Source organism: Rattus rattus, chromosome 7, assembly GCF_011064425.1.
Source record: "Rattus rattus isolate New Zealand chromosome 7, Rrattus_CSIRO_v1, whole genome shotgun sequence".
Lineage (NCBI taxonomy): Eukaryota > Metazoa > Chordata > Mammalia > Rodentia > Muridae > Rattus > Rattus rattus.
Genome location: NC_046160.1, coordinates 54,958,241 through 54,984,076, shown reverse-complemented (window position 1 = coordinate 54,984,076; position 25,836 = coordinate 54,958,241). Strand labels below are relative to the sequence as shown.

At 38.2% G+C, this 25,836-nt stretch overlaps 1 protein-coding gene across 2 annotated transcripts in view; it reads right to left on the bottom strand.

Annotated features, from left to right (window-relative positions):
• Immp2l (inner mitochondrial membrane peptidase subunit 2) overlaps window positions 1-25,836 on the bottom strand; it is a 911,968-nt gene that overhangs the window by 133,504 nt on the left and 752,628 nt on the right. The gene's annotated exons all lie outside the window — the stretch shown is intronic.

Below are 25,836 nucleotides of genomic sequence, written 5' to 3'. Positions count from 1 at the left end.
CTCAAATGTTTTATTTTTTATTTTTATAGAGAATATACCTTGTAATGAGCAGATAATAAAAAATCTATGCTTGTGTGTCTCACCTCAACTCTAACTCCTGCAGCAGACTTCACAAATACAGTAAGAATTCAAATCTGCTAAGGGCAGAATATAAAATCTATTTGTTTATTCAAGTCCTTGATTAACAGTGTCTATATTTGTGAACTTGTATGGACTTTTCTAGAAGTTCCTGTATTATTAAATATTCTGTGATATTAACACAATGTTTCAGAATGTGTGCTAATATTGAACAACTTTAGGCTGCAGTCAAATATTTACTATAATGGTACAAAATAACACAATTTACTAAGATATGAGTTTAATCTACTTAATAAAAATTATTAAGTTGAAGGCACATAAAAAACTGTAGCATCTTGGTGTTTTGTTTCCATGAATACTGGGCCATCTGCAGCCAATTACTCAGTGTCTATTGAAGAGCTGTTATCTGAATATACATACAAATTATGAGTGTTATAATACACGTGGACAACAGTTCATGCTAAATTTAAACTAAATGTCTGAAGTGAAATCTTATGGCCATTGGCAAACTCATTAATGAAGCAGAGACTTATCATTATTTTCTGCCTATATGTCGATTGTCAGCTGAAAAGTATTTTATTTATTTTACTCATAAAATTCCATAGCTACTTTCCCAAAGAGCAACAGGAGGCACACAGAGCTGACAGGTGTGGGGCCTTACTGCTGTCTTCCACCAACTGTGTATCCTTGAACATTTTATTTCTAGCCTTCCTTGGCTCCCCTTGCCCATCTATAAAACCAATATGATTATACCCAACATCCATTCTGCACTGAAATCCTGCCATTTGCTGATAGTAAATGATTATGATGCTGCTCCTGCTGCCAATGACAGTAAAACAACCTAGGGCACACCAAGACCTTCCTTCCTTATGTATCAGCAACCATTTGATGTGCTTTAACGCATTTCGTCTTCACAGCCACCTACGAGGAGCCCTGTGTTTTCATTTTACAGAGAAGGTTAAATAACTTGCCTAAAGTCAAATCAATTCTAGGTGGCTGATATCTGGATTCGGGCAATTTGATTTAGACCTCACACTCTTAAGCTTTATGCTAAATCAGAATAAACGATAGTACACTTTGATATAACTGTAAGCAAAGTCCTTACCAGTCAATTTACTATGGCAATATGTTTGCTGAAACTCATCTAATTTAAATATTTAATTCCTCAATAATTCTCTGTTTATATGTGTAATATACTAAAGGGAATCCACAGATATAAAAACTATGACCCTTAAAATAACTGTGAAGGACATATGGTATTTTGCTTGTGTTTCTTTTATAAAAAGCTAAGATCCAGACATTCCTTATTATACAGTGTGCTGCTGTTAGTGCCTAAAAGAATAAGAAAAGATTGCATCAGAGACATAGGGGCAATTAATGTGGCCAGGACCGAAGCATGGGATATGGAATTCCCCCTCTTGTCTGAATTTTTAGCACTCTCAAATCTTTTCTCAAGGTCACATCTCCTTTCTGTCTCAGGTCCTGATACATCAGATTTAACATATCCAAAGGAAAGTCATCAGGTTTTATTTTTCCTAACTTTTCTCATTGACAATATGAATAATCACTTTCCTGAACCAGAAATATGGAGGTCTTTTCTTTTCTCTTCCCTCACTCTGTTCTAGATCTTCACACAATTGGTATGTTCTACCTCCAAAGTTCAGATCTACTTGTCTTGATTCATGAATCATTTGAAATACACACAAAGTTTGACCTGACTGAGGACTATTAATTTTCTTCAACTATCTGTTTAACCTGAGGCTATACACTAGCTGATTTTGATTATTAATATTGGTTAGGGGATCTAGAATCCCATAGTCTGTGCAGAAATTTCTAGATAGTGCTGATTGCCTTGGGGACACCCACCCTAAATAAAATCCCAGCCTGCAAAACAGAAGTCCAGCTGAGACCAGCATCCATTGCTCCCTGCTTCCTGACTAAAGATTCCACCCAGATTTTGTCAGGCTCCCTTCCTGGACATGACCCAGCATTCTCAAAGTGTGGGCCATAACAAACCCTTCTTTCAGTTGTTTTTGTCACAGCAATGAGAAAAATTAACTAACAAACTGCACATGGAACCTGTTAACTTATCAAATTCTTTCCATGTGAATGTGTAAGAGTGTCTCTCCCTGTAGTTCCTGTTTTAGGAGCCTCTCTGCTCCTCTGAGGAACTCCCCTCCATAAGCACTCCCTCCTCTAAGGAATGCTGCCTTACCTTACCGTCACCAAGGCCTGACTTTACTTGTGCATTTGTGTTGTTTAATGTTAATAAGTACATTTTATCTGATGACATTTATTTGTCTTTGTGCTTTTAACAGTTTTTCTCTAACCCCTAAAGTCTCCTAATAAAAATATACTTATTTATAATAAGTCCCTGATGCATGAAAAGATTAGAAGAGAAGAAGCCCACATTATTTTCTGACCTAAACTCTCTCACATGCTTGCTTACTTGTGTGCCTACTTATAGATCAGCCTGTTATCCATCAGATCACAGAATGTAAGAAGAATGTTTAATTCAATATGTAATTCAGCCCCAGTGCCTGGTACCGAGTCTAGCCCAGCCTAAGCGTTCAACAAATGCTTAGAAAGGCAACCTGCCTTATGTTGTTTGACTCACTAAATAAAAGTCTATTTTATTAACTACCATTTAAAAAGAAATGCCAGCTTTATGAATATGACTGATGGGAAAAGAAGAGTTGAACAATGTTTATGAGTTTTTAATGTAATTTTTATTGAGTTTTTTGTATCCTTACTCATTAATAAAAGAAATAATACTGGCATACTTTATCTCCCAACATTATTCAAATTGAATTGGCTTTTTCCTTTCAATACGATGCTTGGAGTAAATTACTAATTTCTTTTCTTCCAGGAAGGCCCATCTATTTTTCACACATTGACCTAAGTCTATTTTATAAAATATATTTGTGTATACACTTGATATGTGTTTACATATGTTTACACAACTGCATTTCTTGGTTCTTCAAAATGTGTGTCGTGGATGGCAAGAAGACAGAGACTCTGTCTACCTTCCAGTCTAACAACCTGAGTTTAATACCTGGGACACATACGGTGGAAAGAATTGAATTCTGGAAGTTTCCCTCTAACCTTGCTACCGTGTTGATGTATATGATAAGATATGACCAAATCGCAGATAGATAGAAAAATGAGATGCATTTTACTAAAAGATGCATTTTACTTTCCGTAAAATATAATATTCTTTGATAATCACACCAAAATTTGACAGTAGTTAATTTTTGAAAAATAGTTATAAATGTAGAATTTGAAGCTTTATTGACAGAATGAGTGTAATGACTATAATACTGATGTCTTTACATCTTGAGAGGTATCCATATGGTACTCTGATGCACTTTTCCCTGTAAAGAATTCTGTAATGTCATGCGTGCATTGGCCACTCAAACTACCAGTGCACTAAGGCTTAAGATACTTAAATGTTAATTTCAGTCACTACCAATCCACCCACAAGTCTTCAGCACGGAGAGTCCTCAAGCAAATTACAGAGGACGGAGTTTTTCCCAAACCCCAAATATTGCAAAGCCTGTCAGTTATATCTATTTAACTGGAAGCATATCTGGGCATCCCCCAACATTTTGGTCTTTCTGTGCATCTCAGTCATGGTTGGCTTTATTGCTGTGGAGAGAAAGCATGACTATGGCTACTTTTAGAAAAGACAGCATTTAACTGGGGCTTGCTTACACTCTTAGAGAGTAAGTCTATTACCATCACAACAGGGAGCTTGACAACAATCCTGGGTACTGAAACTGTGGACAAAAGCTTCAATCTGATGAGGGGAGGCAATCTGGGCATGGGCTGTTGAATCCTCAAAGCCCATCCCCAGAGATATACTTCCTCCAACAAGGCCACACTTTCTACTTGATCTAATGCTACTCAACTAGTGCCATATCCTTGACCCTAATAACTAATCATTCAGATATATGGGCCTATAGGGGCCATTTCTATTGAAACCACCACAATGTATATTTGTACTTGTGTGGGTATAGTTTATGTGAGGGTGGATAAGACTTAATGTAGAAGTCAGAGATTATACTCAGGTGTTCCTCATGACAGCTATATCCACTTTGGTTTTGGAGACAAGGTCTTTCATTGGGAGCTGGGGATTTCTGATTAGGACTGGCTGTCTGGCCAATGAACTGCAATTGTGTCTCTGCCTCCACAGTGGTGGGATTATGAGGTGTACTACCATGCCTACCTTATCTTACATGGGTTCTTAGGATCATGCATGGTCTTCATACTTGCCTGGTAAATATTTTATGGAACACACTAACTTCTTATGCCATAAGTTTTATTTCTTAAAGTCTGATAAACATATTTGCTAAATAGGTAAAGTCTGATCCCTTATAATTGTTTTGGTTGGTTCTTCTTTCTAATGATGGTGGTAGGTTTGTGAAAAATGTCGCTGGAAAACCTACCAGGCAACTCGATAGCACGAGGACTTCTCTGTAAAACACTGTCCTCCAATATGTATCAGAATTCATGAAAACTTCTGATCTTTTCACACAAAATACTAAAAAGGACATTGTATCAAAGAGAGATGTAATAAATTGGGTTTTTTTTTCTTTCTTTAGGGGCATGTAGTAATAGTATAAAAAAGGGTATGAATCAGTGATCTGTGATGGATTATTCTCTTCCGTTATCCTTTTACTGGACAGAATATTAAAACTATGAAGACAGATCTAGAGAGATGGCTTAGTAATCAAGAACATTTGTTGCTCTCGTGGAGTACCAGTGTTCTGTTCCCAGTACTCACGGAGGAGAGCACACAACTGCCAGTTAGTCCAGTTCTAGAGGATCTGGTACCCTCTTCTGGCCTCTATGGGCACCTGCATGTACTTTGTGCACAAATGAATAAGCAAAAATAGTATTTTTAAAAAGATGAGAAGACAAAGACACTGAAAATAAGTTCATCCTGGTGTGATGGCTTCAGCTTATACAAGGGCAACCGAAATCTTCCCTTCCATCTATTGCTTTTGCACTAACAGTGCCCAAATCAATAATGAGAATGGTAAATGTTAGTATTCTTAGAAAGCACACTGACCTCATCAACTTTTTGAAGGTATTTTAGGAAAACTCACAACAACACATCACACACCAAAGCTGATGCCTTTATTTTTTCCATTTTGAAGGTAAGGAAGTCAAGAGAGTGAGGTAATTTCTCCAATGTGGTTATTAAGTAGCCCAGATATTCTCACAGCAACTTTCTTTGTTTTATGAGCATGCATAATGCTTAGAAGACCTTCTGTTGGAGAAAGGACTGACAGAGCTGAAGGGGCTGGAGACCCCGTATGAACAACAATGCCAACCAACCAGAGCTTCCAGGGACTAAGCCACTACCCAAAGACTATACATGGACTGACCCAGGGTTCCAACTGCATAGGTAGCAATGAATAGCCTAGTAAGAGCACCAGTGGAAGGGGAAGCCCTTGGTCCTGCCAAGACTGAACCCCCAGTGAACGGGATTCTTGAGGGAAGGGAGGTAATGGGGGAGTATGGGGAGGGGAATAATATTTGAAATGTAAATAAGAAATATCCAATTTAATAAAGATGTGGGGGGGAAGAAGACCTTCTGTTGATTGCTAACACTCTCACAATGCTTTGGTCACTGAGATCTCACAAGGGCCCTTGCTTTGCCCTCTGGGAGTGCTCCATGCCTTCATTCATCAAGCATTTAAGTTCTTCTATTCTGAGCTGGACCAGAGCCCCAGACTAGGGGTGTGAAAAAGGTTTTGTCCTCATTTTAAAGTTTGTCACTGTTGATCTAGGAGAAAAATGTGTATGCAATACAATGCCCTGTGATAAATGCTGTAATAGTATTTTGCACCAAGTCTTTCAGAAGCATAGCAGAGAGTGATTAATTGTATACAGAGAAGAGAGGAAGAGGGTCCAGTGACTTAGCAGTAAAAGTGCATGAGAGTTGGACTTTAAGGACAAATTCATCTAATTCCTTTATTTCCAGATCATCTTTCATATCCTTGGATATGGGTGCTGTGTATCCTTATACTGCATACATTTCTATGACTTTGACTTAACTATTCCCTATGCCCTCAAGATATGTTATGGAGATGAATCTAAGAAACAAGCCCCATATTATAGAAAACACTTTCAGAAAATAAGTATTGATCTTCTCCGAATATATATGCACATTTGTTACTACCAACCTGCAATTAATCTTGAGAGGGCTGAAGAGTTTTGCTTAATATTCAAACTGCTTATTCCAAACCACCAGAAACAAACATAAAACTGAAGAAACTGTTTAAAAGTGCCTCCTATATTTATTTATTTTTCCTTCATCTTTCTTCTGAGCCAGAGGTCAGTAATGTTTTTCTGGATAGGAGCAAAGACTAAATATGTTAAGCTTTGGAGGCCAGATGGTCTCTGACAACTACTCCAACGTGGCCTTTGTATTGTGAAAATAGTTAAAGACAATGTGTAAATTAACAGAGGTATTAAAAAAGGACTCTACAACTTTATTACAAAAACATGTTGCAGGCTGACTGGGTTCTCAGGCCACATACTATTGACTCTAATCCTAAGTAAACTATCATCTTGGGTCTTTCTCCTTTTCCCTGCAGAATGGAAAGGGCATTAGATCTGCGATCAGTATGACTGTCCTCAACTCCCTGCAACATGTCAGTCTTATTGTGCTGTATATGCATGTATATATGCTTGCATCTCTAGGTGAAAGAGTGTGAGTCAATATGCATGTGGGTGCACACATGTGGAGGCCGGAAGCTGATCCTGGAATCATCCTTGACTTCTCTTCCACGTTCTTTGCCTCGGGATCTCTCTATCAACCTCAGAATGCATCAATATGGCAAGTTCTGTTAGTCAGCTTATTTAGGGCTTATTTCTGGCTTCTGATGCCGGATTATACTTGACTGCCATACTTATCAGGTGTTTAAGGAGTTCTGACCTCTGATGCTCACTCACACTTGTACCTTTAACCAGCAAGCAGTCTCCCAACACCATTACCATCTCTTAATTCTCCCTTTGCTAAACACAGCTACCAGATTTTTAGGCAAAGAGCTTTACTACTCTCTCACTTTATTTTTCCTGTCAAATCAAGGACATTTAAATTGTATCAATAACAATTCTTAAAAGAAAAAAATAGCAAAAAATAACTGTCTTCCCTAATGTTCTTAAATTATTCCATCTCAGACAAGGTAGTGTGAGCTACAGAAGAAGAATAAGTATAGCTGCTGGTGATACTAATAGAAATTGCATCTGATCTAAGATGGAGTAGGTTTGGACTATCCATTGTAGGTTATGACATTAGTAACATCGTATTCTAAGGAAGATATTGATGAACTTTCCAGAATAATACAACCACAGATTTAAAAAAAATTACAGAGTTTTGGCCAATGAGAGAAAATTAGAAACTTAATGGACACAATATTACTTTAAAATACTAGGAATGAAACACACATTGAACTTAAATAAGATATTGTGAGGCTTAAGACATGTTTTTAGGTTTTAGGCCCTGATAGAATATAAGTTCTGCGTCTTTTGACTTTTCATAGTATCTTCAGTTTGCAAAGTTGAGATTAATATTAATGCCAGAAACACCACCACTGCTGATGCCTTATGCTTTTGTGATTCTAGCTATTAATATTAGCATTGTACTGACCAATCTCCTTGGCTCTGTGAGGTTGGCAAAGATGGGTTACCATTGCATTTCTTCCTGTCCAGGAGAAGAAATTCATAGCAATTCTAAATACCTATAATAGTCTTGACTAAATAATTTAATATGGGTGGGGTTGAAGCTAAACTCTCAAATCGGCCAAGAAAATGTAGGCTGAACACTAATCAATCATGACCATGCTATTTTCTACAGCAATGTCTCCTGTCTCCTTCCTAATTCTAAGAGGAAGGCCCTGGGGATCAGGGTGTGACACTTTCCCATTTTTAGAGCACCTTCTAGTGGGAAATGTTTGTTAGCATTCTCCTTCAGCTGTTAGTACACATTTACCTGAATGCTCTGTTAACTGTTCCAACCAAATGTAAATGCTTTATGAATATTGCTCATATAATGTCCAGAGGGCAGGGTGTTCCACAGTAAACAAGCCCAACTGGGAAGAATTTAGAGAGCTTAAGATATTTTTTTCCCACCTTGACTGTTCTCATCCTAAATACTGCATTTTTACTAAGGGAAAAAAAATCAGAAAACTTAAAAATCCCCAAGCATTTGTGAATAATTTAAAGCACTAAATGGCACAAATAGATTAATATTTTAATGTTCTACATGCCTTTTATCCAGACAGAACTTTGAACATAATAAATGTGGCTTAGGACAGAAGTCCTCAAGATTCAGAGGTTTTCATATTTTTAACGTGTGTAATTAACTTCATCTTTGAAGGTTCCTGAAGGTTAAAGAGGACAGAGAATAAGCATGCTACTGAAATGGTGCAATCTGTTGAAAGCCCTCACCATTCCCTTGACAGAATGCTTCAGACATTTCAGCAATCCCAAGTCAGATTAGCTATGAGGAAGGATACTACAGATGGCAAAAATCCTCTTTTTTTCTTTTAATTTTTTTTCAAAGAATCTATTCTGATCATGTTTTCACTGCCCAAATGATTTCTCGATTCACCTTATTTCCCTACCCACCCAACTTCATGATCCTTTAAACACACCACACACACAAACACACACACACAAAACACACACACACACACACACACACACACACACACAAATTAATCAACCAATTAACTGATTAACAAAAAGCACTCAAAAAATAAAAATCAAAGAAAAGTCCAATTTGTTTTGTGTTGGCAAACTATTTCTGGGCATGAGACCTGCCCTGGAGTGTGGTTGATATACTCATTAGAGAAAACTGATTTTCTCATTGCCAACAGTTATCAATTGCACATAACTTCTTGTTTGGGAAGGGGGACTCTGTGTCTGCTCCACCCTCCCAGTGGGGGCACCCGATTCGATCTGAAGCTGAGCAGATCTTGTGCATGCTGTCATGTCTCTGTGAGTTCCTTTGTAAACATCAGTCGAGCTGTGTCTGGAAGATGTTGCTTTTACTTTCCACTTATGAAGACGTTCCTCTTGATGAACTCTTGATTTCAATAAGTAAGTAATATTCTTCTCTTTCTGCACCTTGCAAATGTTCACTGACTGAATCACATTAATCGCACACAAGTTACTTCGTAAGAAAGTAGACATCAGGGAGAAACTTGCATTGTCCTTGGGAAGGAGAAACGCACACTCTGTTCTCCTGTGGGGAAGGGGAGGGAATTTACAGGCCCTGAGGGAATTTACAGGCCCTGAGAACACCCATACATCTCTTGCTTCTTCAGCAGCAACTGAGGCTCCTTTACGTCCATGAACTACTTCCTTCTAGAACTTGAAGTTTCTCACAGGCTCTGACTGGGAGAAGCAGCCTCCTTTTCACACATGGATACTGATAATCATGGGGCTTAGTTTCTTTAAAAAAAAAAAAACTAATCTGAAAGGTGAAAGTGACTTCAAGTTTAAAAAAATTGAAAGGCTCCTTGTATTTTCCTAAAAGTTCAGGAGGTTTGCTTTACACATACCACAACCCACCAAGTCCACAGAAGCAGGGTATCTTCTACGGTACACAGCTCTGTTAAGAACAAGCTACAAGCCAGTCAGATGGCATAATGAGATTGTGGTACTAAAACATACAAAAATAGCATCTCTAGACACACTATATTCTTACAGTTTTGGTTGTGAGCCTAGCCTTTAATGACTGGGCCATCTCTCCAGCCTGACACACTGTATTCTTAAGAGAAGTGGAGGTTAATATGTCTATATTGTTTCTTACTATTTATTTATATTTTCTGTGCATGAGAGTTTTGTCCACGTGTATAAATGCACACAGCATGCATAGTTGATGACAGCACAAGTCAGAGTAGAATGTCAGATCCTCTGGAACTGGAGAGATGGATGGCCATGAATCATCTTGTGGGTGTTGGGAATAAAACTTGGGTCCTCTGCAAAAGTGACAAGAACTTTAACTGCTGAAGCATCTCTCCAACTCTTGAGTTCCCAATAGCTTTGATGCCAAATCCTTTCTCTATCTCCTGCCCATTACCTGCTCCTCCTTTCATCCATCTTTCTTCCGGACCAGATATACTCAAATGCCAACAACCAAGGTGAGTGTCACACATCTGTAATCCCAGGATGCAGGGAGAGGCTGATGCAGAAGGTAGGACAAAACTGGGTTACATGGCAAGAAACTATCACAAAATAACAAAAAGTTCATCTAATTCTGGTCATGCGGAGACATACCACTCTGAGCCTAATTCTATAGACTAGGTTTTTATTGCTGTCATAGTGAAGCATCACAAACGTAAAGCACTTTAGATTAACATTGGGTTTGAAACAACAAAGGAATGAGGCACCACTGCAGAGGCCAGAGGTCAAGGCTTGCCTCTCTCGCTTTCCTATGGCCAAAATTAGTGCTAGCAAACTAAACTCAGAGAGAAATTAACTTTCTAGCTCATTCAGTTTTATTAAATTTTGTTCCATATTGCTCACAGAGAAAGGTCCTTTTTCTATTCTGCTTGAAATTGTCTTTGGTTGCAAGACAGACGCTACGTATTCACGGTGCTTTTGGGACCATGGTTGATGTTCCTGCATGCTTCTTTTCACATGTGTTTTGGCTAGACCAGCGCAGTCTTTTTCTTTTCTTTTTCATACTCATTTTCATATTGTTATTGAAACCCTATCAAGCATTTATATACTTCCCAGAAGCCTTCCTGATGGTTTTGATTATTGCATTTCAAATTCACTTTCTCCCTTTGTTGTGTCTCATCTTTCTCCTGCCTTTCTCCACCTGTCTCAATAACACTTCTTCTCTTCTCTCCTTTAAGGGTTTTGTAATTATACTGAACCTATCTAGAAGAACTCATGTCTTTTACCATATTCCCAAGCCAGCTGATTATTAGCCTTAATTTTATTAACAAATTCCTTTTACAGAAGGTTGTACACCAGTGTTAGACTGCGGAGCTTGAAGATGAAAACCTTTGGGAAGCCCATGTCTATTTCTTGTTTATTTTTATGTTTATAATTACATGTACATATGTGAGTCTGTGTGTGTGTATATGCATGCGAGTGTAGAGGCTACAGCACTTTGGGTACCGTGGAGCTGGAGTTACAGGTCTTTGGGGGCCCAGGTCCTCTGAAAGAGTGGCACAGGATTTTAATTCAGTCCCATTGAGCATGCCTTTAATATTCTTTCTCCCATAAGCTAATACATTCTTGAAATAGGAAGTCTACTTCTCATAGATCCTAAAATGTCTTACATATAATAGTCAAAATAAACAGTTGAATTTGCCAAAAGGGTCTTATCTGTAAAGCAAAACAAACAAACAAACAAACAAACAAACAACGAAAGCTTATCAAAGAATAGTTAGGAGAGATGACAAATATTTGAATTAAACCTGCAAAGCACAGCAAGAGCACATAAGAAAATCCATGTGTTGAAACTCAAGAAGGATGACCCAAATGCGAATGCTTCACTCCTTCTTTAAAAGGGGAACAAGAATACCCTTGGCAGGGAATAGGGAGGCAAAGTTTAGAACAGAGACTGAAGGAACACCCATTCAGAGCCTGCCCCACATGTGGCCCATACATATACAGCCACCAAACTAGATAAGATGGATGAAGCAAAGAAGTGCAGGCCAACAGGGACCGGATATAGATCTCTCCTGAGAGACATAGCCAGAATACAGCAAATACATAGGCGAATGCCATCATTAAACCACTGAACTGGGAACGGGACCCCCGTTGAAGGAATCTTAGAAAGGACTGAAAGAGCTCAAAGGGGCTCGAGACCACATATGAACAACAATGCCAACCAACCAGAGCTTCCAGGGACTAAGCCACTACCTAAAGACTATACATGGACTGACCCTGGACTCTGACCTCATAGGTAGCAATGAATATCCTAGTAAGAGCACCAGTGGAAGGGGAAGCCCTTGATCCTGCCAAGACTGAACCCCCAGTGAACGTGATTGCTGGTGGGGAGGGTGGTAATGGGGGAAGGATGGGGAGGGGAAGCCCATATAGAAGGGGAGGAGTAGGGGTTAGAGGGATGTTGGCCCGGAAACCGGGAAGGGGAATAACAATCGAAATGTAAATAAGAAATACTCAAGTTAATAAGTAAGAAAAAAAGGAGAAAAAGAAAAAAAGAAATAAAATCCATGTGTAAGCACAGGATGGCCTGGTCTGCCTCAACACCAAAGAGAAACAGGCTGCTGAAGTTTTATTTGTTCTCCAGACATGTGGGGTCATTGGTTTATTTAGAGGTGCCCAGGAGTTACTTCTTGCCAAGTTAAGTCTAAAGTGCTTAGCTCTCTGAAACAAACTGCTCTGGGAAATGTCAAAGGCCTAGGTGAAAGTCCCTAATTGCATCTAAAGATCTCAGCTGGGCTTCGAGAAACAGACTTCTAAACTGATTTGACTTCAAAACTGCTCCGTCTTTCTGCTTTCAGCCAACATTTGCAATGGAAGGTCTTTGTACCTGGCTTCTGCTAAATAACATCTGAGCAAAGCAAGTCATGCAACAGTTCGGGAATTACCAGTAGGTGATATGTTTCTTCCATTCTAGCCCGTGATCAGAGACCTGGCTCTTCAGCTAGCAATCCCACCTGTCTCGACTGTTTATAATCTAAAAGAGGCTCGCACAGAAGAAGCCTCCCTGATTTTTTTTTTGTTTGTTTGTAGCTTTATTTGGTGGCGGTCACTAGTCAGCTAAGAACATCAGGAAGTGCAGCCCTGCACTAGTCACCATTCTAACACCTCCTCGAACTGAATTTTTATTGCAGAAAGGGGCACTCAACTCCAGACAGGCCTTCAGCAGATACCTGACACTGACAGTAGTGAAGGGTTTGTTTGTGTCCCAAGTACCACCAAGAAAGTTCAGAATCTCACAGAGAGTCCAAAGTTTGTTCCAGGATGTGAGAATGCAAGAGGAAGGCTGTCTTTGACCTTTCAATGATCTAAATACACATGACAAAAGTACAGAGGGTGGGATGACTTCCCTAAATGTCTGGTAGCTGACCTAAGGTCCTTAAATATCTCAGATTACTGGGGATTCATAGAACATCCAGAAGTGACCGATTATCAGTTGCTCTTCTAAACAAGCTGACCACTCCAGATCAAGGTCAACCACAAAGCATGACTTTTACTCATCTAGAGTAAAGCAAGGAGAATTACAACTTGATGGTAAATTTCAAATTATTTCCTTAGACTGACATACCTAAAATTATTCCCCTAAGGTATTCTTTTTAAGCAGAGTAGCTGTATTACTCCTCTAAATTATTTGCCTTTTTTTTTTTTTTGGTAAATTTACTGAGTAGAAATTAAATCTATTATCGCTGTACACATAACACTGTCTTCAATAAATGGGAAATAACAGAGGATTAGAAACATTTTGAAAAGGCTTCTTGCTTTTTGTTTTTGTTTTTGTTTTTTGTTGTTTTTTGCATCCTTCTCATTTAACATGTTTTCCTTGCAATGCTTCTCACTGGAGAGCTACTTTATACCCCAATGAGTGTGGCTTGGTACTGCATATCAACACTGACATGATCACTGTAATTACATGTAGAATTGCTCAGGCTCAAGCATCCAAAACTGATACATATTAATGAATTATACTTGCCATGGTGAGTTTAGAGAATAACAAATCTTGGTTGGTATTGTATAAACCGAAGGAGGAGTGGAGTTGAACTTTCTGTAAACATCTGACTTAGTGGGATGGGATTTCTGCAACAGCTGTTTATAAATAATAAGATTGAGTTAACAACATCAGTCCCTGTGTTCTCACTGCTTTTTCAACATCCTCAATTCACACACATTCTTGCTTGTGTTTTTTCAAAATTTTCTGATAGTAAAACCTTAAATTTACAACCACTGTAATTTAGGGAGAAAAGATATATTCAGGAACACACATAGCAAAATCCTCTCATGCATCATAAGTTATTAAAGTATTCCCTTAAAACCTTAGCACAAGACCTTCTGTTTATTGGCCTTGTACTTCAGGTGACCGGCGTGGTATAATGAAACATAAGGCAGTAATGAATTCCATTATATTTTTCAATTTCTTTGAAAAAACATGCCATTGATCACATAGCACTAGAGAGATGCTCAAAGTACAGGAAAATTCTCACTGTCACTGCCTTTCTAAAAAAGGTCTATGGCAATGTCCAATTCAATATAAGTGTAGTATCAACAAATAGAGATTTAGAGATTTTTCTTATAATCGAATATAAATACCTAAGTTATAAGTACAACATTGTTACTACATGTAGTGACCCAAAACTGAAAAATGACTAGACTGTTTGTTAGTAGAATAATGATGAAATAAAATTCAGTGCATGAAACCTTAGGCAGCTACCAGAATGAATGAATTTGGTTTATGGATACCGACATTAGGGAAATATCAATAATTCATCATATAAAAAGGTATTTATACTACAAAAACAAAAAGAAAAAATCAATCAAACAAACAAAAAGCAGTGCAGTGGAAACTCCCTGGACCCTACAAAGGTGACCCTATCCAGGACTTCTAGTAATGGAGGATAGGAGCCTAAACTGGCCATCTTTCTTAACCAGCCAAAGCTTCTCGTGGTGGGACTCAGACACCAACTCAGTCATAAAATCTTCAGCCCACAACCTGTCCTGCCTGCAAGATGTGCTGGGGCAATGGTGGTCAGAGCTTGTGAGAGTGGCCAACCAATGATTGGTCTCACTTGAGGCCACTCCTCCAGAAAGAACCCAAGCTTGACCCTGTCTGGATTTCCAGGTTCTGGAAACTAGAAGGCCCAGAGACCTAGGGTAGAACCAAATGCAACTGGAAAATAAAGTCAATAAAATTACTCCTAATGATATTCAGCTACACTCATACATAGATCAGTACCTAGCCCAATAGTCATTCATCAAAGAGGCTTCCTCTGGCACCTTATGGGAACAGATGCAGAGACTCCATAGGTAAATATTAGGCAGATCCTGGGGAACCCTGCAGAAGATGGGGAGGAAGGATTGTAAGAGTCAGAGGGTTGAAGACACCAGGAGAAAAAGTATTCTGGCCCACAGAATCAACTAAGCAGGGCTCATAGGGGTTCACAGAGACTGAACTAAGAATCAGGGAGATTGCATGGGGCTGACCTAGGTTCACTGCATATATGTCATGGTTGTGTAGTTTGGTGTACTTGTGGAACTCATAACAGTGGGAGCTGGGATGCTTCTAACACTTTTGCCTGCTCTTGGGACCTTTTTCCTCCTACTGGGTGGTCCAGCCATGATATGAGGGTTTATACCCAGTCTTTTTGATTCTTGTTATGCCATATTTGGTTGATATTCCTGGGCAGTCTGGTCTTTTTGAACCAGAAATGGAGAAGCAGTAGAAGGAGTGGAAGGAAGTTAGGCTGTGATTGGGATGTTTTGTATGAGAGAATATGAAAAATGAAAACAAGTATCCATATTAGCCGGAATTCCTGCAAAGCAAGTTATAGAAATCTAGTGTATAGAAGTCTAGTTTAGACAAGAAGAAAGAGGAGGGGGAAAGAATGAAAAAGAGAAAAGAAAAATGGAGTGGGTGAAGGAAGGAGAGATGTAACAAGGAAGAAAAGGAGGGGGAGAGTAAGAATATGAGAAAACATACAGATCTATGTATGCACTGACCTTTCTAGGAACATTTAGGAGAAGCACAATATTGCACATGATTATTTTAATGGTAGTTACAGAGGGATATGAAGCAGAAGGAGAGAGTAAACCTTTTCTTGAATGAAATTTAATACTATAGACGTTTTCAGTTTTCTGAGACTGGCTTTCACTCTGCAGCCAGGGTTGACTGGAACTCACCATGTAGCCCAGGCCAGTTTCAAGCTTGCAAAGATCCTCCCACTTCTGTTTCCCAAATGCTGCAATTACAAGCTGGTCCTCCATGCCTGCCTTATATTGTAGAGTTCTTTAGGGGTTAATATACAGAAAATAGACTTCTACTATTATTCAACTTTGTTTACAAAGTACTAAACTAATCTGAAGATTACAACCTTCTCACTACTTGAGAAAAAAAAACATCTCATGAAGATGTGAGCTGGAGAAGGGGACCTTAAGACCATTTATACTGAGAGAACATCAGCAGACTGTGGTAGACATGAAGAAATTCTTTCCCACCTTGCAGAAATGCAAACTTGTATATGGTCTGAACATGAACTGTACAGTCCATCTACAAAATGAAATTTATACTGAGTAAGACTGGTACTAAAAGATGAGAAGACAGAGAAATAACATACTACTCCTGGGCTTAGACTAAGGGGTCTAATTTTCTTTTCCCAAAGGAACCCAAGAAACCCTTAACACTCAGAAGACTGTTATATAATTGCTGAAACTTTTTGGCCTTGAATGATTTAAGACCTGATGACTTTTGTTTCTTGTGACTGTTCAACATCTCTTTTCTAATGCGTGTTCTCATTCATATGACAGTAAAAGCCTATATTTTTCTGAGGTCTGGTCTCTTTACATCCAAAACCCATTTGGCTGCCCACTTGGGGCCTGAAATATATTGGTTAAACACATCCAGACTCAAACAAAAAATAAATTAAGAGAGAACAATAATTCATATAATGGAAAGATTCATTAAATAAATGAAGGACAATCTTAGAATATTTTGAATAGTTAAATATATATATGCATTTATATATTGATATTGATATACCTATGTACAGAATTTCTAGCTAGACAGTTAGACATTAACAGAAACAACAAGTGAAGTGATATACATTAGAAATATAAACTGTGCTTAGAATGTTGAACATAAATGAATAAAAGTATAAACAGTGAAAGGGTCAGGTACAGCTCCATGGCACAGCATGTGCTTAGCATGTACAAGGCCCTGGATTACACCCTTAGTACCACCCAGAAAAATATCACTTAAAGTTGCTTTTATAAAAATATTTTGAATATTTTCACCCCAAATAAACAACCAATTCCCAACAAGATGAATATTATGATTTAATAATGTATATAAATCTTAAATATCACACTGTACCACAGTCATTAAATGTTGATTAAAATCATAAAAATTCACCTAGAATTAAGCAACCGTATTCTAATGAGTTGAAACATTAGAAGACTTTCTCATTGTTCTCACAGACCCAGTGGAACCATCCAAGCTGGAGACACTGCTAGCACGCATGCACTATTTCCTTCTGTGCTCTGTCTAATCACAGCCTCTCTCCATTTTTCCTTTTGTCAGAAAGAGTCCTTGACAAAGCATAATGGGGTGTTTTCTCTATTATATGGCTTTTATTCACATTTATCAGGGAAAAGGCTAATGAGAAGCCCTGGCAGAGCACCAGGAACGAAACTCTTTCTCCAACTAACACTCAGTTCTTGCACATCGAAAGCCTCAGCTGAAGCTTTTTCCACAGCACTTTTGCCTCTCAGACCTCCAAGTGGTAACAGCCATTGCCATTGGCAGCCAGGCCAATGTCGCCATTTCTGTTCAGCCTTAACCCTCTTCATAATCTTATAAACAATCCCCTTGTTACGCTCTTTACAATTCTGCCAGTTGGGTGTCATCAATTTCCTTCTGGAATCCTGACCTACACATTCATTTGCAGAGAATCCATTAAGGGCCAGAGAACATGTAAAAATAAATTAGAAATTGATTATGCTCTCAAACCAACTTACAATCTGGTAGAGGAGATAACTGTGGTTCATCAGGCATCATTGGTTGACTAATGTCTGCTTACATATAATAGAGAAGGAGTAGTCTTGTCACACAAAGGCAGGGTTAAGGGGAGGGAGAGAATTCCACAAGATGGCTTGTCTTCTATATACTGCTCATGGGTAATCTGTTTATATATGTGAAATGAAATGCTATTCAGAAACATTTTAACACAATTTCTAAAATGTCTACCTTGCTGCAATTTATGTCTACCAAGTGTGATATCTGAAAGAAGAATTAAAGATTATGTGTCCACAGACCTAATAATTATTTCATAGACATGCAAGTTGTAGGAAAAAATTTCTTGTTTTTCTTCTAAATTTCTATGTACAAACCACACAGAGAGTAAAATGTTCTCCTGTGGAATATTTCAAGTTAATGTTAGGGGAACCATTAAACACACATTTTAACCAGATTTGATAAGCCAGATTTGAGCAAAAATTTCATCATAACAATGGCTAGGTTTTACCAATAGTCCTTAATGTAACATGGATACTATACCATGCTGTTTTTGAATTTCAAGGTCTATTCAATAAACTGGAAAAGGTAGCACTTTCACACTAACAGTTAAATTTTGACTTTTCAAATGTCAGATATATTAGCCAATGTACAATGTACACTTTTTCTTTATCCTATCTTTTTAATCATAAATGGTGTAGAATGTGATTTTTTTACTGCCATCTCTAAAGGGAAATATTTACTGTGAGTAAATGACTCCACATGACCATCATCTATATCACAAACACCTGTTCTTAATGGAGATTTCTAGCGTTAAGACCCAAATCAACACTTGATTTAAAAAAAGGATCTTGTTTATATATAAACAACACAGGAGACAATAAAAGCTACTGACACTCACCCTCATATTATATAATAGGAAATCTCTATGCAGAAATTAAAGATAAATTACAAAGTAGCGTCACTTTTCTATAGATACATATTTTTAGATAACTAATGAGGCTTTCTACAATTGCTTATTTTAATTCCGGTTTAACAGATATTTCCACATAAGTATCTTCATTCCTGCTTCGGATAACCTCCTGGGTTTCTTTTCTCATAATAGATGTGTCATTCGCACAACATTTCAATGCAATTTGATGTGACTTCTAAAGATACATTGTGAATTATCAATTAATTTAAATTGTATTACAGGAAGCCCTCTTTGTTTTTAGGATCCAGGCTTTAGGGGAAATCTCAGTTTTAGTCAAGGCTTCCTTAGAACAAGTTGGATAGTATCTGGACTTGGCAAAGGAAAGGAGCTTAAATATTTGCATTTGTTATTCTGAAAGTCGATAAGTGGATTGTCTAATTGTCTAAGAACAGATGTAAAATCTGAATTTTGCCTGTCTCAATGGCATGGCTTTCAAAAGGGCACAAACATAAATAAGTCTCAGTTAAAATAAGCATTGTGTCAATAAATCTGAATTCATAAAGTCCACACAAAGCTTTGAACTGTACAGCCCCTGGTGATAGATTAGCAGCAGAGACATACATTAAAGCACTTAACATGAAAACCACCCACTGTAAAATGGGGCAGAAACACATTAAATATTCTTTTCGACCTCAAGTCCAAATGAATTACAATTTAGAACATATGCACAATCAGTTATGCAAAATGGACTCAACAATTTCTCCAATAATTTCCTACTATTTGGGGAATAGTTTATTCTTATATTTTTGAAATGTTAAATGGGGAGAACAGAAAGAAATTATTTCAATAATTTATATTTGTTTGTTTGGCTAGAATAGCAAATCATGAAACCTTCACGGAACCTAATTAGCTCCTCTACACCAGGATTCCAAATCTCTTGGATGCAGGACGGGCTGACCAGATGGTGCATGTAACATAATGCATTGCAAATGGAGGCTGGAGTTCAGGTCCGCAGGCCACAGGATGACAAGGGCAGATGCACAGGAAAGTGATACATTCAACTCCAAGGCCTGGGCTGGCAATCGCCGCTCTACTCTTTGCCAGAGGGCAACCAAAGCCATCTTCCTGACCTGGGACTCTGCTTTTAACCTCTTGTGGACCTGAGGAGAAGTGACCATGTAGACACCAAATCTGAGGAATTTTAGAAATCTGTCTCCAAAGTTTCTGCATTTGGCTAGGCCAAAAGTTAGGCCTGTCCCCTAAACTGCACATTGTACACAAAGTCATCTCCTCAGAAATCTTCTTTTGTTCTTAATTAATGAGACTGACTGGTTCACAATCTGCCTTATGACTACGCCCGATGGAACTTAATGGGAGAAAAGCTTAATTGCAGAAAAGCAATGGAAGAAATTCATTAGAGAAGGCTTGAAACCTGAAAATTATAGGCAAAGCCAGCTACCCAAATGGAAATTGAGCCATTTAAGATGTCTTAATTAGATTTAAAACCAGAGCTTAGAGAAACTAAATTAGCTCTATCGAATCAGATTTTTTTAAAAAAATCTTAGATAAAACGCATAGCTATTATTGGATTACTCAAGGTAGTCAGGATCATTTTGTACTGATAGTTCTAAACCCAGCCTTTGCAAGGAGTTACAGCAAAAAAGACAAGGGAGGAGGGAGGTGTCAGCAGGACCTTTTAATAGTATTGCTTTTATTCCTAACCTTACAGGAGAACAGCTGCTCTCCTGTCAAGTGTCTTAAAGAAATGCAGGGAGAGATAAGCAAGGAGAAGATTAATTTCAGTTTTGTTGGAAAAAATAAAACAAAACAAAGACTCCCATGTATTTATCATCGGAGAGTTAGAAATTTACATGAAACGGTTGTGATTGCAAGTGATGATAACACTGTTAAGGAGAAAGCCAGTCAGGCAGTCAGTACACTGGTGTATTTACAAGATAAGAACGAGATTTAGAGCTAAGAATATAGGGACGGGAAGAAGAGGAAAGTGCTTTAGGGAAGCACCACCCTAAGTCTGCCTGTCATCAGTCATAAGTACTGGCATGATGACACAGTGCTGATCTGTGTCTTAGAACATCGCATATAAGATCTTCTGTGTTTTGCTAATAGAATCAAGATAAATGAACAGGAAGCAAAAATAAGGAGTCAAAGTGGAAATGATACACTACAACAAGCACTGTAAAACGTCTAAAGCCACCAGAGATGACAGCAGGAACATGAGATTTGGAGAGGGGCTCAGTGAGAAAATGGTTTTGTAAGCTGAGACCTGAACCTGAAAGAAGGAACAGCCATTCACTAGCAAGGAAAGACTATTCCAGCCTGAGGAAGCAGCCTAAGCTTCAGTATGTGGCTCTGGTCGAGGAAGATGGCTCAGGCAGGGTGAAGGACAGGCAAGGGACAGGAGGAGAAGGAAGTGAAATGAGATACCTAGAGTAGGAGAACAAGACGAGTGCATTAACGCAGAAAACTATTGATTCCACACTAAGATTTAGGACTTTAATGTAGTATAGGGTCCTTGCAGACAAGTAAGAAAAAAAGTGACATGAGTAGTAGGTGGGCATCTGTTTCCCATGTTTGATTATTATTGATGCATGAGTGTTGGGGGTGGAGGGAAGAAGAAGGAAGGCAAAAGAGAACATGTGCTAGGGCAGCTAGGGTAGGTGAGAGAACTTTCCCAGGTCAGTTCTGCCCTGCCACCAGGTCTCCAGGGAACAAACTCAGGTGGTCAGAGAAAGCACTGTTGCCCGTGGAGATATCTTGACAACCTTAGATGGATATCTTTAAAAACTCACTCTCTATGAAGACAAGCTGTGGAAAGAGAAGCCTTTGCATTCCCAGTATTTCGTGGGTACTACATTCATTAAGTTTTCACATTTTTTTTTTGGTTCTTTTTTTCGGAGCTGGGGACCGAACCCAGGGCCTTGCGCTTCCTAGGCAAGTGCTTTACCACTGAGCTCAATCCCCAACCCCATCTTCACATTTTTGAAGGCATCTCTTATTTGCTAGTTTTACTGAGCAAGAAAGAAATATGAAGATCAATATGGCTTACAGTCTGCTTTCAAGAAATGTAACAAATTAGGAAATAAAGATGATTTATAAGAAGCAAATATTTGTTGGTAGGTATGTGTAACATGCTAAATAAAGGAGACAACAGGGAAACTTAACAAGATTAAAATTGAAATTAGCCTTGCAGAGACATAGAAAGAAAAATATTCCATGCAGCAGCAATTAAAAAAATATTGCAGGAGCAGAAGACTATGGGATGGAAGAGAAACAAAAGAAGCAGGGTGACTCTTACATGCTATTATATGCTATTCATATAAGCATGCTCTTATATGCTATTCATCACTAGCATATTAGTGTTAGCTCATGGCTCACTGATGGGACGAGATGGCTGGGTTATGGGGACAGAGCTCTATTATCATGTGAGGGGCATGGTTTTTGTAACAGAGACTTCAGGGACCTTCCTTACCCTTTTCCACCATATGATCATACCATGATACAGTGCTGTCTGTGGACAGCAATCAGCAACCTCTGTCTGCTGGCAGCTTAGTTTACGACATCCCTGCCACAGTAAATGAGGAATACCTTTTGTTGACTATAAACCACTGAGGTTTCAGTATTCTATCATAGTGGCCTGACCAGATGCACATTGTCCTGGGGAAGCTTTCTACTAATTAATACCACACGAAGTGATCTGTGACTATAGCTTCACCTGCTAGTAATACAGTCCTGATATCCTCCACCCTAATCATTTAGCCTCAAGAAATATGGATGCCCAAATAGCAAAAAAGATTTGTCCCTGATAATGTAGGCAGTCATTTCTTAGAAGAGTGTGTGTCAGAAGTCAACACCATCATGTCTCCTGTTTTGCTTCACAGTTTCTCTCAAACTTTGATTTTTATCCCTGTGATAAGAATATTTCCTTCAGTTCATTAGAAAAATTTACCCATTTCTTCCTTTTTCTAGGAAATAAGTAAGCACCCAGGAATTTGCAAAACATTAGCTGTTCTTCAAATCCCGGTAACCAAAATGACTACTTCTGTTACTAACTCACTGTCTCCAGTTAGTATCTGAAATACCAAATCATACAGTTAGAATTGCTGAGTCACCAAGTTCTGCTGGTCTTTGACATTTTCCAGTTACACTGTCAGTCCCACCACTGTTACAACTGGAGCTGAAGATCTCCTCAGCCTCCTGTCTAGAACTGAAGTCCATTATCTTTCAAATGCCCCTTTTATTCAATCCTTCATCTTTATAAAAGTTAAACAAACAAAAAATAAAAACAAAAAACCACTTCTTAAGTGAATCACACCAGCAAACACTGAATTACTCTGTCATTTGAGACACAGGTAACAAAATAGGTCATGTGTCATTGATATTCAAGAAAGGTTTGTTGAATTATAATGTTTTTTTAAACAAAATAGACCCAGTCTGATAAGCTAAATTTTCAGGATTGTATTATTAAAATTTAGGAAATCTTAAGACTGACACAATAGGAAGATTTATTGGAAACCTTTTTAAAATACGCATAGTGGATAGAGGAAAGCTATAGGATTATTCCCACAGAGAAACCAGCTTTCTCTTTTATTTTTATACTTTCATTTTATGTTCTGTTTTAAATATACTTATTTTAGTATGAGTGTAATCTATACTTATTTGAAAAACAGGTAATATTAAAAAGCATGAAAAGAAAGATAAAATGTCGTACCTCCTTCTAGCTAACCACTGATTATAACATGATATGCAGGTTCAACGCACTGGCGATCAAAACGCAGCTAGTTGTTTGATGGATATTGACAAAGTGATTCTAAGTTTTCTCTGGAGAAGCAAAAGAACCAGAACAAGTGAACACTGAAGGAGGAGAAAGGCAAAGGGCAAACACTGCCTCCCTTCACGACTTACTAGGACTGCAGTCATCAAAATGACATAGTATTGACAAAAACAGAAGTTAATCAACAAGACAGAACAGACAGACCAGACCATAAGTAGGGCCACACATAACTAGTTAACTGGTCTTTGACAAAGGAAATTAACTGAGTAGAGAAAGGACAGTCTTTTTTTTCAAATGGTGGTACAGGGCTGAGGGCAGAGACAATAAACAAAATGGTTCTAGAACAATGAGACATCCTTGTGAAAAACTTGAGTTGAGACCCATTTGTTAAGCCCGTCTCAGAAAGTAATTCAATACTATACAGCCTTAAAAAGTAACAGAAGAAAATGTAAATGTCCTTGGAAACAGTAACTTCTTTTAGAAAACAACACAAAATACCAGTGTTGCCATTAAAAAAAGAAATAAGTTAGAATTTATTAAAATTTAAAACTCTGCAAGTTAATGTCAAGAAAATGGAAACACAAATTACACACCAGGGGAAGTATTCACAAAAGAAGTATCCAATAAATATAATTTTCCTGGAAATACAAAGAAGCTATTAAAGTTCTATATTAAGAAAAAAATCACCTCCTTAAATATAAGCAAAAACCAAGTGAATAGAAACCTCATCAATAAAGAAATATAAATGATCAGACAATATGTGGAATGCTGGCTGTGCAGACTTGTTTTATGTCACCTTGACACAACCTAGTGTCATCTGAGGAGAAATTGCCTCCATAAGATCAGCTTGTAGGTAAGCTTGGAGGGCATGTTTTAAATTAGTGATCGATGGGGGAAGGCTCAGCTCACTGTGGGCAGTGCCATCCACCCTGGGCAGGTGTCCCATGGGCTCTGCATCAGTTCCAGAAGGTAGGTTCCTCCCCTCCTTGACTTCCTGTTCTGACTTCCTCTGATGATTAAATAAGAAAGTGTAAACAAAATACACCCTTTCCTTTTGAATCATCTCAGCCATACTAATCTTAGCTAATACAGAAATTAGTACCAGGATTTTGGAGTATGGATGTGATAGACGGGACTGTGTTATTTTGGCGAGGATTGCAGAAGGACTTTGCAACATTGAACTAGAAAAGTCATTGCGTGGTTTGAGCTCTAGTGGTTTGTTTCATGGATGCATGGAAGATAATACTGAAAACAGACAGATGATAGATGCCTGGCTTGTGAATTTCAGAGGAAATTTTAAAGACTCTACTGAGGCCATTTGTTGTCTTTGAATGAAGAATCAAAGGTTCTGATCAAGCTGGCTGAGGAACCAGTTGTGATTAACAAGAAACTAGCACCACTGAGGGGAAACCTTTGCTTTACTGGGACAATTGATGATTATTTGGAGACTAGAAATCAGTTATGATTAAGAAGAGACCAGCATCACTAATGCAATCTTTTTGGAAGTATTTCCTCAGGGTCAATATGTGTGTGTGTGTGTGTGTGTGTGTGTGTGTGTGTGTGTGTGTGTGTGTGTGTGTGTGTGTGTATAAGATGTGTTGCAGAGCTTGTCAAGGTGTAGCTCATGCTAGCAGCTGAATTTGGTAATCTGTAAGAATCTCCCAGGTGATACTGGTTTTGAAGGCATAAAGACATCATGGGAAGTAGCTGAGGCTTGGCTGAGAAAGCCAGGAAGCACCACTCCCTTAGTCTCTGCAGCCTCTCCTGACACCAGGTTCCTGCCCTTTTGCTTTTTAACTCTGATGATAAACTATGGAAGTATAAGCAAAATAAACCCTTTCCTAGCCAAGTTGCTTTAGATCACAGTGTTTCATCACAGCAGTAACAATTCTAAATAAGACAGGATCCAACATTACATGTGATTAAAGAAGTGCTGAGTACAGCCAATGAGTTCCCATTGCACACCTATTGAATGGCCACAACTCAAAATACCAATGGTGTTAAACTACTAAGGATATCTAATGTGTATCTGGGAATCTAACATAGCATATTCATTTTAAAAGACAAGTTGTTATTTTCTTACAAAACTAAACACACTGCTTAAATTATATCATCTAAAAGCTGTGCTCCTTGCATTTACTAACGACTCAAACTTATGTTCACATTAAAGGCTGCATACAACATTAGGTGGTTTTCTTCACAACTATTAAGTTGTCCAACAACGGGAAAGTAGATAAATCATGGACTATCCAGACAATGGATACTATTTAGAATTCAAATATCAAGTCACAAAAGTAAATATAGAAATGTCAAATGTGTACCATGCAGTCATCTGATAAGACTCCACAG